Raw genomic sequence first — 10,421 nt, 5'->3', positions numbered from 1 at the left:
GGACCCAATAGCGTCCGTTTTACTCCGTTTTATTTAAGAAAGAGAGCAGTGCTTGCATCCACGATACAATGATCGTCGGTCAGGGTAGCAGATGGCAAGAACGCGGAGGTGGCACTTCCGTGTACAGCAAGGGTAGTTGTTGACAGCGAGAAAACAGGTCGATGGCCAGGATGGGGGAGCAAAACAGAAATGGGTCCAGAAAAGAGGTCGGCAACAGGTATCAGGCAGGAAAACAGGGCAGGATAATGTCGGAGAGTACGAAGCTTTCCTGGCAGAGAGCATAGGTTCGCAGACGGTCTGACAGCTTCCTTTCGGAAGACAGGAGTTTAAAAAGAGTCCAACAGCCAAACAAGTCCCGTGGCTGTAGGCACCAACGGGGCAGTCGCAGGTGCCCCGAATCAGCAATCATGACAAAAAAATCAAATTCCTTTTCATATGTTATCCGTATCAATGTACAAAAGTCAATTCCATTGAAGTTGGGAAAAAGTTTAAAATGTCAGTAAAATTAGAATAGAATGACTTGCAAACCTTTTCTAACCCATATTTAAATGAATACACCACAAAGACAAGATTATCCATGTTCAAACTCATAAACTTTATTTCCATAAGCAAATAATGATAAACTTAGAATTTTATAATTGCAACAAGTGCCAAAGTAGTTGGGAAAGGGGCTTCTTCACCATTGTGTTACATCACCTTTCCTTTTAATAACACTCAATAAACGTTTAGGAAGTGAGGAGACTAGTTGTTGAATCGTTGATAGTGGAATCCTTTCCCATTCTTGCTTTATGTACAGCTTCAGCTGTTCAACAGTCCGGGGTCTCCTTTGTCTTATTCTGCGCTTTATAATGCGCCACACATTTTCAATGGGAGACAGGTCAGGACTGCAGGCAGGCCAGTCAAGCACCCGCACCCTCTTACTACGAAGCCACGCTGTCGTGAGACGTGCAGTGTGTGGCTTGGCATTATCCTGCTGGAAGAAGCAAGGGCGCCCATGGTAAAGATTCTGTTTGGATGGCAACATACTTTGTTCCAAAACCTGAATGTACTTTTCTGCATTAATGGTGCCTTCACAGATGTGCAGGTTACCCATTCCTTGGCCACTCATGCACCCCCATACCATCACAGATGCTGGCTTTTGCACTTTGCGTGCATAACAGTCTGGGTGGTTCTGTTCTTCTTTGGACCGGAGGACACGACGTCCACAATTTCCAAACACAATTTGGAAAACTGACTCATCAGACCACAGAACACTTTTCCACTTTGTATCAGTCCATTTTAGATGGGCTCGGGCCCAGAGAACCCTGCGGCGTTTCTGGATGTTGTTGATGAATGGCTTACGCTTTGCAACATAAAGTTTTAACCCACACTTACGGATATAGCGTCGAACTGTATTGACTGACAGTGGTTTTCCAAAGTGTTCCTGAGCCCATGTGGTGATGTCCTTTACACATTGATGTCGGTTCTTAATGCAGTACCGCTTGAGGGCTCGGAGGTCACGGGCATTCAATAATGGTTTACGGCCATGCCGTTTACGCACAGTGATTTCTCCAGATTCCCTGAACCTTTTCACAATATTATGGACTGTAGATGATGATATCCCTAAATTCCTTGCAATTGTACTTTGAGGAATGTTGTTTTTAAACTGTTCAACAATTTGCTCACGCAGTTGTTCACAAAGAGGTGAACCTCGCCCCATCCTTGCATGTGAATGACTTAGCTTGTTCGGGTCTCCCTTTTTTATACCCAGTAACAACTCTCACCTGTTGCTAATTCATCTGTTCACCTGCAAATAGTTGGTTGATTTCCATTCATCCACTTTCTGAGTAGTTATTGACACCTGTCCCAACTATTTTGGCACGTGTTGCTGTCATCAAATTACAGAGTTGATGATTTTCTCCCAAAACAATAAAGTTTATGAGTGAAGACAATAAATATGTTGTCTTTGCTGTGCATTCATTTAAATATGGGTTGAAAAGAATTTGCAATTTACTTGGATCAATTTTTATTTGCAATTAACACACTTTCCCAACTTCATTGGAATTGAGTTTTGTATGTCTACTAGTTAAGAGTCAGTCTTCTCACTGCTGTGACTGGGGTTCAATACCTGTTTGATTGATATATCAGTGCAGAAATGCTGATGTATACTGTAAAACCTCGTGTGTTAATGCACATTTATAAATACTATATGCATTTTCAATCTTATCCAATGTATTTTCCGGTATATAATGCATACTTTTACATTTCAGGCCAATTTGGGGTTTTTAGGTGCGCCTTATAGTCCAGAAAATAACATTTTTTGGTACATTTGGCATCAGGCCCATTGAAGGACAGCCATTACACTGATATGGCCCTCTGTGAAAACAAGTTTGCCAACCCTGACTTACAGAGTAAATTTGAACTATACCCCAGTGCCAAGTGAAGTCAAATCCTGTTTTTTGTATAGCCCTTAATCAGAAGGAGTCTCAAAGGGCTGCACAGACGACAGATTATTGCAAACTATAGAATATTATTACACCATCCCCTGATCTAAAACCTCTATGAGGGCAAGGAAAAACTTCCAAAAAACTCAACATGAGGAAAATCAAGAAACCCGGAGAAGGGACCGCAAATGAGGTAATCTTGTACTCGGGCAAATAATATGGCGACTAAATCCTTTAGTTTCTTTAGTACAAGATTTAATAATGTTAGTATACGGTAACACAGTCTCAACTGGGTTTCACACGGGACAATCAGGTTAAGGTTGTGATCAGGACTAATATTATTAACGGGTAAAATTTTAGGAGCAAGCAATCTAATATTCAAAAGGCCAAATTTCAGATGTACTGAATCTTTTAACTTAGATAAAGCCTTTGTAGAAATCGCCACAAGATTTCGCTGTTCGTCCGTGTTGTGTCTCAGGCGTCGGTTGACAGGCAAGATCGATAAAGAAATATTTTTCTGGATTTAGGCGCAATTCCATCATCATCGTGTCCTTCTCTGTCGTTTCCATAATCAGTTTTGCAGTCCCACCGATGAAGCTCCCTTAGCTTAGCACCATGGCCCGTGCTACATATGTTTCGTACTTAAAGAGTGTAAAAACAACTCCACTTATTGGACTGTCCCCTGTTCAAGACCGGGTGGAAACATATGTTGGCCTGGAGAGGGATGGGCGCCAACAGGCTGTACTTTGCTAAGACACAACACAGGAAATGGTGCCCCTACAAGCCTGGTGGTTAAGGGAACCAACCAACCAAACAAACTTACGTAAACAGCATCAATCTCTTTCATGTTTACAACGGAATGTGACGGCAGTGGCTCAGGGGGTAGAGCGCTCGGTTTGGGATCAAGAGATCGCAGTTCGAATCCCGGCTCCTCAGTGTTACATGTCGAAGTGTCCTTGGGTAAGACACTGAACCCCTAACACTCCCAATAAGCAGGTTAGCGCCTTACATGGCTGCACGGCCGCTATTGGGAAATGTGAAGCACACTGTAAAGCGCTTTGGGAAGTCTTGACTTGAAAAGCGCTGTATAAATGCAGATCATTTCATTTCATTTCATTTCAATTTTAGAAGGACACGCCTCAAATACTTCACCAAGAATCAGCAAGGGGAAAAACAGCGACGAGCAACGTGACATTGTGTTACCTAAGAATTGGAAATGCGTGGCATGATCACGCACATACGAAGTTCTGAGAAGTGGTGTCGGAATGTACGCAGTATGTACCGCGGCAGCATTATCATACCGAAAGAGAAAGGCGTGTGCAGCGGTGCCCCTAAACAGGCCCTATAACTGTAATTTTGATGGATGGCCTTTTAAAGCTGAGGTGACCGGCACTTCCTTTTGCCTCTAGCTGCTCCTAGGGTCGTGTGGGGGACGGAATTCAAAGTTTTTTTGTTTATGCCAGAGGTGTCAATCTCGTTTTAGCTCGCGGGACCTGTGGTAGAAAAGAACACTCTTTTGGCGGCCGACTACTAGATCAAATAGAAAGATATAAAAAAAGAGAGTGAAGAAGAGAGAAAAAGAGAGAGAGAGAGAGAGAGAGACGGTGGGAGAAGTGGGGGGACAAGAGAGTAAAAGAGAGAAAGAAACAGAGAAAGAAAAAAATAAAAATAGAGAGGGACAGAGAGAGACAAAGAGAGGGAGAGAAAAATAAAGAAAAAGGGAGGAAGAAAGAGAAAGAGTAAAAAGAGAGAGAGAGACATGTTAAGAAAAAAAAAGAAACAAAAAGAGAAAAAAGATAGAGACAAAGAAAAACAAAAAATAGAGCAATAACGAGACAGAAAGAAACATTTCTATAACACAATGAAAAGTAGTCTGTGTAAAGATCATATAGCAGAGTAAATGAATTTTCCCCTCAAAAAAGATAGGTGCATGAGTGCTGTCAGTTTGCTGCAGAGATTAAAGAGGTGTGTGTGTTTGTCAGCTTGGAAGTACTCAGACCATACATTTCAGCAACTTTCACTTTATTGTGTGCTCACTTTTGTTGCAAAGGGGTTTAGTTTTGATGGCTATAGTTTGAGTTTTTCCAGGTTAAAATAAATTGACACTGCTATAAAAGCTTAAGACAGACAACCTTTCATTGTGTCAAAGCGAAGTTTCTTCAGTGTTTTTCTACTATAACTAAACACTATAATGAAGTCTTTGTAAAATGTGAGGGGTGTATTCACTTTTGTGACATACTGTAGTCAGCTACAAAAGTAAACAGGTAAAAAAACTAACAGGGAGCTAGAATGCTAGCTAAAAGAGTATAAAGCCAATTAAATAGCTGGATAGAAAATTAAAAAAATTTAGAAAGCTAGTGTTAGGGGAAAAACTATATTACAAATTAGTTATCTGACTCCATTAACCAAACACAAACTTCATTCTCCTAACAATGTATGCTCATTTCTTAATTTTAGGGAAAAATATTGACAAGAGACAGGCATTCGGCAGGCTTCGTCGAGCGTCCCTCCCACGATCTCTCAGCTCTCGTCTCTCCTTCCGTCTTCCGTCTTTTCACACGTCGGGGCGTCGGCCACCCTCCATGGGCGGGCCAGGAACCAGCTTCTCCACCTCCTCGCCGAAAGGCGCCTCCATGTCCAAATGACTCACACCAACAAAGCTTATCAGCCTTTTCCTGCATCAGCCCTTGTCCCCGTTCTTGCTGTTTTTTTGCAAACATCATTCTTGTCAATGACCTTGCCCCACAGCTCAGCCAGGAAATATCTTTTGTATTTAAATGTAATTTGTATTTGATTGTAAAAATCCCTTATAGTCAAATAAATAAAATATAAAATCCTTCACTAGCTAGAAAGGAGGGGTTGAACACCCAGCGTGACATGGAATGTCTACGTCGCGTCCAATTTCCAGGACCAGATCGAATACTTGGACGAAGAAAAGAAAATGCAGTTGACGTTTTTACAACGTTAAAAAATGAAATAAAAAAGAGTGCACTCCAGACCAATTGTTCAGAAGAGCGTTCTCCTTCCAAAAGGCAACGAGAAGGTCTCCCTACGAAAGGCCTCGACAAAATCTCGCTCCCCTCGTGGAATTGATAAATGGAAAATGAAGGGTGGAATACTCCTGACAAAGTTAGAAAGTCAAATGTTTACAAGAGCCCTTTGTTAAAACTGGACGCAGCTGTATTTCGAAGGTGGGATAATAAGATAAGACTGATGCATCGGAAGAACGTTGCTGGGAAAATACTGATACAAAATCTTGTAAACATTGAATGAATACAGAAATTGTATACTTCATTTGAATACGTGGATAAGCTTAAGGTGCATTTATAACAATAGAGATAATAATGTGATTAACAAAGTAATTATATGCTGATTAGATAATAAAACTAATGTAGCTGAACACTCATAAGATAGTGACAACATACTCAGTCATACATTTTAATAATCTAAGAGAGGTCAAAATGTAGCTTTATAAATAGAATAGAATAGAATTTACCTTTATTGTCATTCTTTGTAACCATGCACACAGAACAAAAATGTCCATACACCCGACCCGTACAGCTAAACTGTAGCGAGCCGATGCAGCCGCAGCTAAACAGGGCGCCACCATTTTAGACCCAACTGCTGTGTTGGGAGTCATTAGGTGACCAAACCCCCCAATTCCAACCCTTAATGCCGAGCGTGGAGGCAATGAGTACCAATGTTGTAAGTCAGAGGTATGAGTCGGCCGAGGCTTGAACCGTCGACCTCCCAGTCTCGGGTTGGGCGCCCTACCATCTAGGCTACCGAGCTGGTTTTAACTAGCAAATAGAAATAAAATCTGAGCTAGATAAAACACAAAAAAACGGAAAAAGCTCGCTAGTGTAGGTGTAGATAGTCTCTGTGTTGCTGCTATTCAATTCCCGGGACCGGATCAAAGTATTTGGAAAAGAAACAATAAGATGAAGAGAACATTTCAGTTGAGGACTTTGATTACAAAGATACCAAATATAGTATACTCTGGCACAGTTGATCAGAGGAGCGTTCTCCCAACAAAAATGGCTGACCACTGTCTTTATTTAAAAAAGTGTGTGGATTGGCAAAAACGGAAACTGAAACTCAAACGGGTAAAGATAAGACCTACCATCTTTCATGAGAGACTTTTGTTAAAACTGAAGGCATCTGGATATTGAAGGTCAGATGATAATTGTTAGCAAAGTACTGATATAAAATTAAAAAATCATATGAACACAGCAAATGAATACTCCATTAAAATAAGTGGATCAACATAAGTGCATTTATAACAACTAAATGAGTAATGTGATTATCAAAGTAATAAAGTTATGATTAAATGTAGCTGAAAACTGCGATAGTAACAACATACTCAGTGACACATTTTAATAATCTGACAGTAGATATCTTGCTAAATAGCTAACTATGTACGAGGTTAACTAGCTACAAATCTAAAAAGGTAGCCAGATAGCTAGCTAAAAACACCTTTATTTTTTTTCTTTTTTTTCTTCTTTTAAAAGACTAAAGAGAAAAAGGTCTCAAGGTTTATTCTTTGTTCTTCCTTGCCCTCATGTAGGTTTCAAATCAGGGGATAGTCTAATAATATTCTGTTGTTTGCAATAATCTGTGGTCTGTGCAGCCCTTTGAGACTCTTTGTGTTAAAGGGCTATACAAATAAACATGCCTTGACTTGTCATGTCCTGCACGGTTGTCATGGCGCCCAGCTGGCCCTTGACACCGGCTGAGACGCATTGGACTGATTGCTCTTCGAGTACTTAAGCACGCCTTTTGGAACTGCCCGCTGCCAGATCATTGTTTAACCCTCGTTGAAACCCTCTTCATGCCTGTTTGATCTGAGTAAATGAGTTCCAACTTCCTGATTCCCGGTCCGTTTCATGACAGAATGATCTGGTCAAACGATGTGAACTCAGCGAACGATCCCAACACAATTTGGGGAAAGCGTTTGGCGATTGCCCAGTAAGGTCGCCGCCCTTCAGCTGCAGGTCGAGCAAGCTCAACGCTTACAACGCCAGATGGAGCAATTAGCTCCTTCTCTGGCCGCGACGTCACCTTCCCTGCCCACTGGAACCAGGGCCCCGCCCGTCGTGGCCATTGCTGTGCCTCGAATGGGGTTCCAGGGAAGATTTGGCGGCGAGCTGTCCGAGGTTCCTGTCGACCCCAACACCGCGCCTGTCGGCCTCAACGCTGCGCAGGTCGGCCTCAACGCCGCGCTTGTCGGCCTCCCCTGCTTGCCTGTGTGACTCCCCTGCTTGCCTGTGTGACTCCCCTGCTTGCCTGTGTGACTCCCCTGCTTGCCTGTGTGACTCCCCTGCTTGCCTGTGTGACTCCCCTGCTTGCCTGTCTGACCCCCCTGCTTGCCTGTCTGACTCCTTTGCTTGCCTGTCTGACTCCCCTGCTTGCCAGTCCGACTCCCCTGCTTACCAGTCCGACTCCGCCGATCGCCAGTCCGACTCCGCAGATCGCCAGTCCAACACCGCCGATCGCCAGTCCGACACCGCCGATCGCCAGTCTGACTCCGCCGACCGCCAGTCCGACTCCGCCGACCGCCAGTCCGACTCCACCGACCGCCAGTCAGACTCTACCGACCGCCAGTCCGACTCCGCTGATCGCCAGTCCGACTCCGCTGATCGCCAGTCCGACTCGTCAGCTTTCCGCTCAGATTCGTCCGCCTTCCGCCCCTGCCTCTCCCCGTTCCTGCGTTTTCGGAAGAGGGAGTAGGGTTGCCCCCATCGGGAGCGTTGAACCATTCTGGGGGGCGAGGTATTCGTTTCCTCTTGGGACCTCAGGAGCTGCCGCTTGAAAGGGGGATTCTGTCATGTCCTGCACGGTTGTCATGGCACCCAGCTGGCCCCGCCCCTTGACATCAGCTGAGACGCATTGGACTGATTGCTCTTGGAGTACTTAGGCGCGCCTTTTGGAACTGCCCGCTGCCAGATCATTGTTTAACCCTTGTTGAAACCCTGTTCATGCCTGTTTGATCTGAGTAATGCCTAGTTTGTAATTTTGCCTGCCTTTGAGCCTGCTTTGTTTTGTTTTGGGTCCGTTTGTGAGTTGGACAACTTTTCTTTCTCAATTAAAGTGACAGACCGTCTACGCTAATGAGTTCCAACTTCCTGATTCCCGGGTCCGTTTCGTGACATGACTTGACATAACAATCGCTATTTGTTTTGAAAGTTTCTTCACATGTTGTGTTAATGGGTTTCACCATTTTGAAATGTTGTGTTCCTTCAACAATTTCACAGCTGTAGAGGAAACAAGCCAGAAGGGTCAACATTGAGACTACTGTGGTTTGCAAAACTACTTGGCGCCCTTGAACTTTGTGACCTTTTGCCACATTTCAGACTTCAAACATAAAGATATAAAACTGTAATTTCTTGTGAAGAATCAACACTAAGTGGGACACAATCATGAAGTAGAACACACTTTATTGGATATTTTAAACTTTTAACAAATAAAAAACGAAAAAGTGGGTGTGCAAAATTATTCAGCCCCTTCACTTTTAGTGCAACAAACTCCAGAGGTTCAGTGAGGATCTCTGAATGATATTGATCTAAATGACCAGCAATGATAAATCAAATCCACCTGTGTGTAATCAAGTCTCTGTATAAATGCACCTGCACTGTGATAGTCTCGGAGGTCTCTGTTTAAAGCGCAGATAGCATCATGAAGAACGAGAAACACACCGAGATACTGTTGTGGAGAAGTTTAAAGCCGGATTTGGATACAAAAATCTCAAGCTTTAAACATCCCAAGGAGCACTGTGCAAGCAATAATATTGAAATGGAATGATTATCAGACCACTATAAATCTACCAAGATCGGGCCATTCCCCTAAACTTTCAGCTCATACAAGGAGAAAACTGATTATAGATGCAGTCAAGAGGCCCATGATCACTCTGGATGAACTGCAGAGGTCTACAGCTGAGGTGGGAGAATCTGCCCATATGACAACAATCAGTCGTATACTGCACAAATCTGGCCTTTATGCAAGAATGGCAAGAAGGAAGCCATTTCTTAAAGGTATCCACAAAATGTGTAATTTAAAGTTTGCCACAAGCAACCTGGGAGACACACACCAAACATGTGGAAAAGGGTGCTCTGGTCAGATGAGACCAAAATGGAACTTTTCGGCAACAATACAAGATGTTATGTTTGGCGTAAAAGCAGCACAGCTCATCACCCTCAACACACCATCCCCACAGTCAAACATGGTGGTGGCAGCATCATGGTTTGGGCCTGCTTTTCTTCAGCAGGGACAGGGAAGAAGTTTAAAATTGGGAGATAGATGGAGCCAAATACAGGACCATTCTAGGAGAAAACCTGATGGAGTCCGCAATAGACCTGAGACTGGGACGGAGATTTGTCTTCCAACAAGACAATGATCCAAAACATAAACGGAATGGTACACCCAAAAAACATTTCAAGGTGTTAGAATGGCCAAGTTAAAAGTCCAGACCTCAATCCAATTGAGAATCTGTGGAAAGAACTGAAAACTGCTGTTCACAAACGTTTTCCATCCAACCTCACAGAGCTCGAGGTGTTTTGCAAGGAGGAATGGGCAAAAATATCAGTTTCTCGATGTGCAAAACTGATAGAGACATAACCCAAAGCGACATGCAGCTGTAATCGCAGCAAAAGGTGGCGCTACAAAGTATTAACTCAATGGGGCTGAATAATTTTGCACACCAACTTTTTCGTTTATTATTTGTTTAAAAAGTTTAAAATATCCAATAAAGTGTGTTCCACTTCATAATTGTGTCCCACTTATTGTTGATGCTTCACAAGATAGACAGTGTTAATACATCACATTCTAAAGGGCTGAAATCTATAGATGCGCGATATGGTTGCTGTTCAGGAAATTTTTCCCGATTTAGTGATCTGTCACTCGATAATCTTAAACAGGTGGTGAATACGGCCAAACCGACTACTTGCCTGTTTGACCCGCTTCCGGGTTAGCTGATTAAAGGTCTTTTTGGGGTCCTTGGAC

The sequence above is a fragment of the Urocampus carinirostris genome, chromosome 8, assembly GCF_059441175.1.
Source record: "Urocampus carinirostris isolate Australia breed hairy pipefish chromosome 8, RoL_Ucar_1.0, whole genome shotgun sequence".
NCBI classification, from domain to species: Eukaryota; Metazoa; Chordata; class Actinopteri; order Syngnathiformes; family Syngnathidae; genus Urocampus; species Urocampus carinirostris.
The sequence above is the reverse complement of the archived record's forward strand: the minus strand, read 5'-3'. Positions refer to the sequence as shown.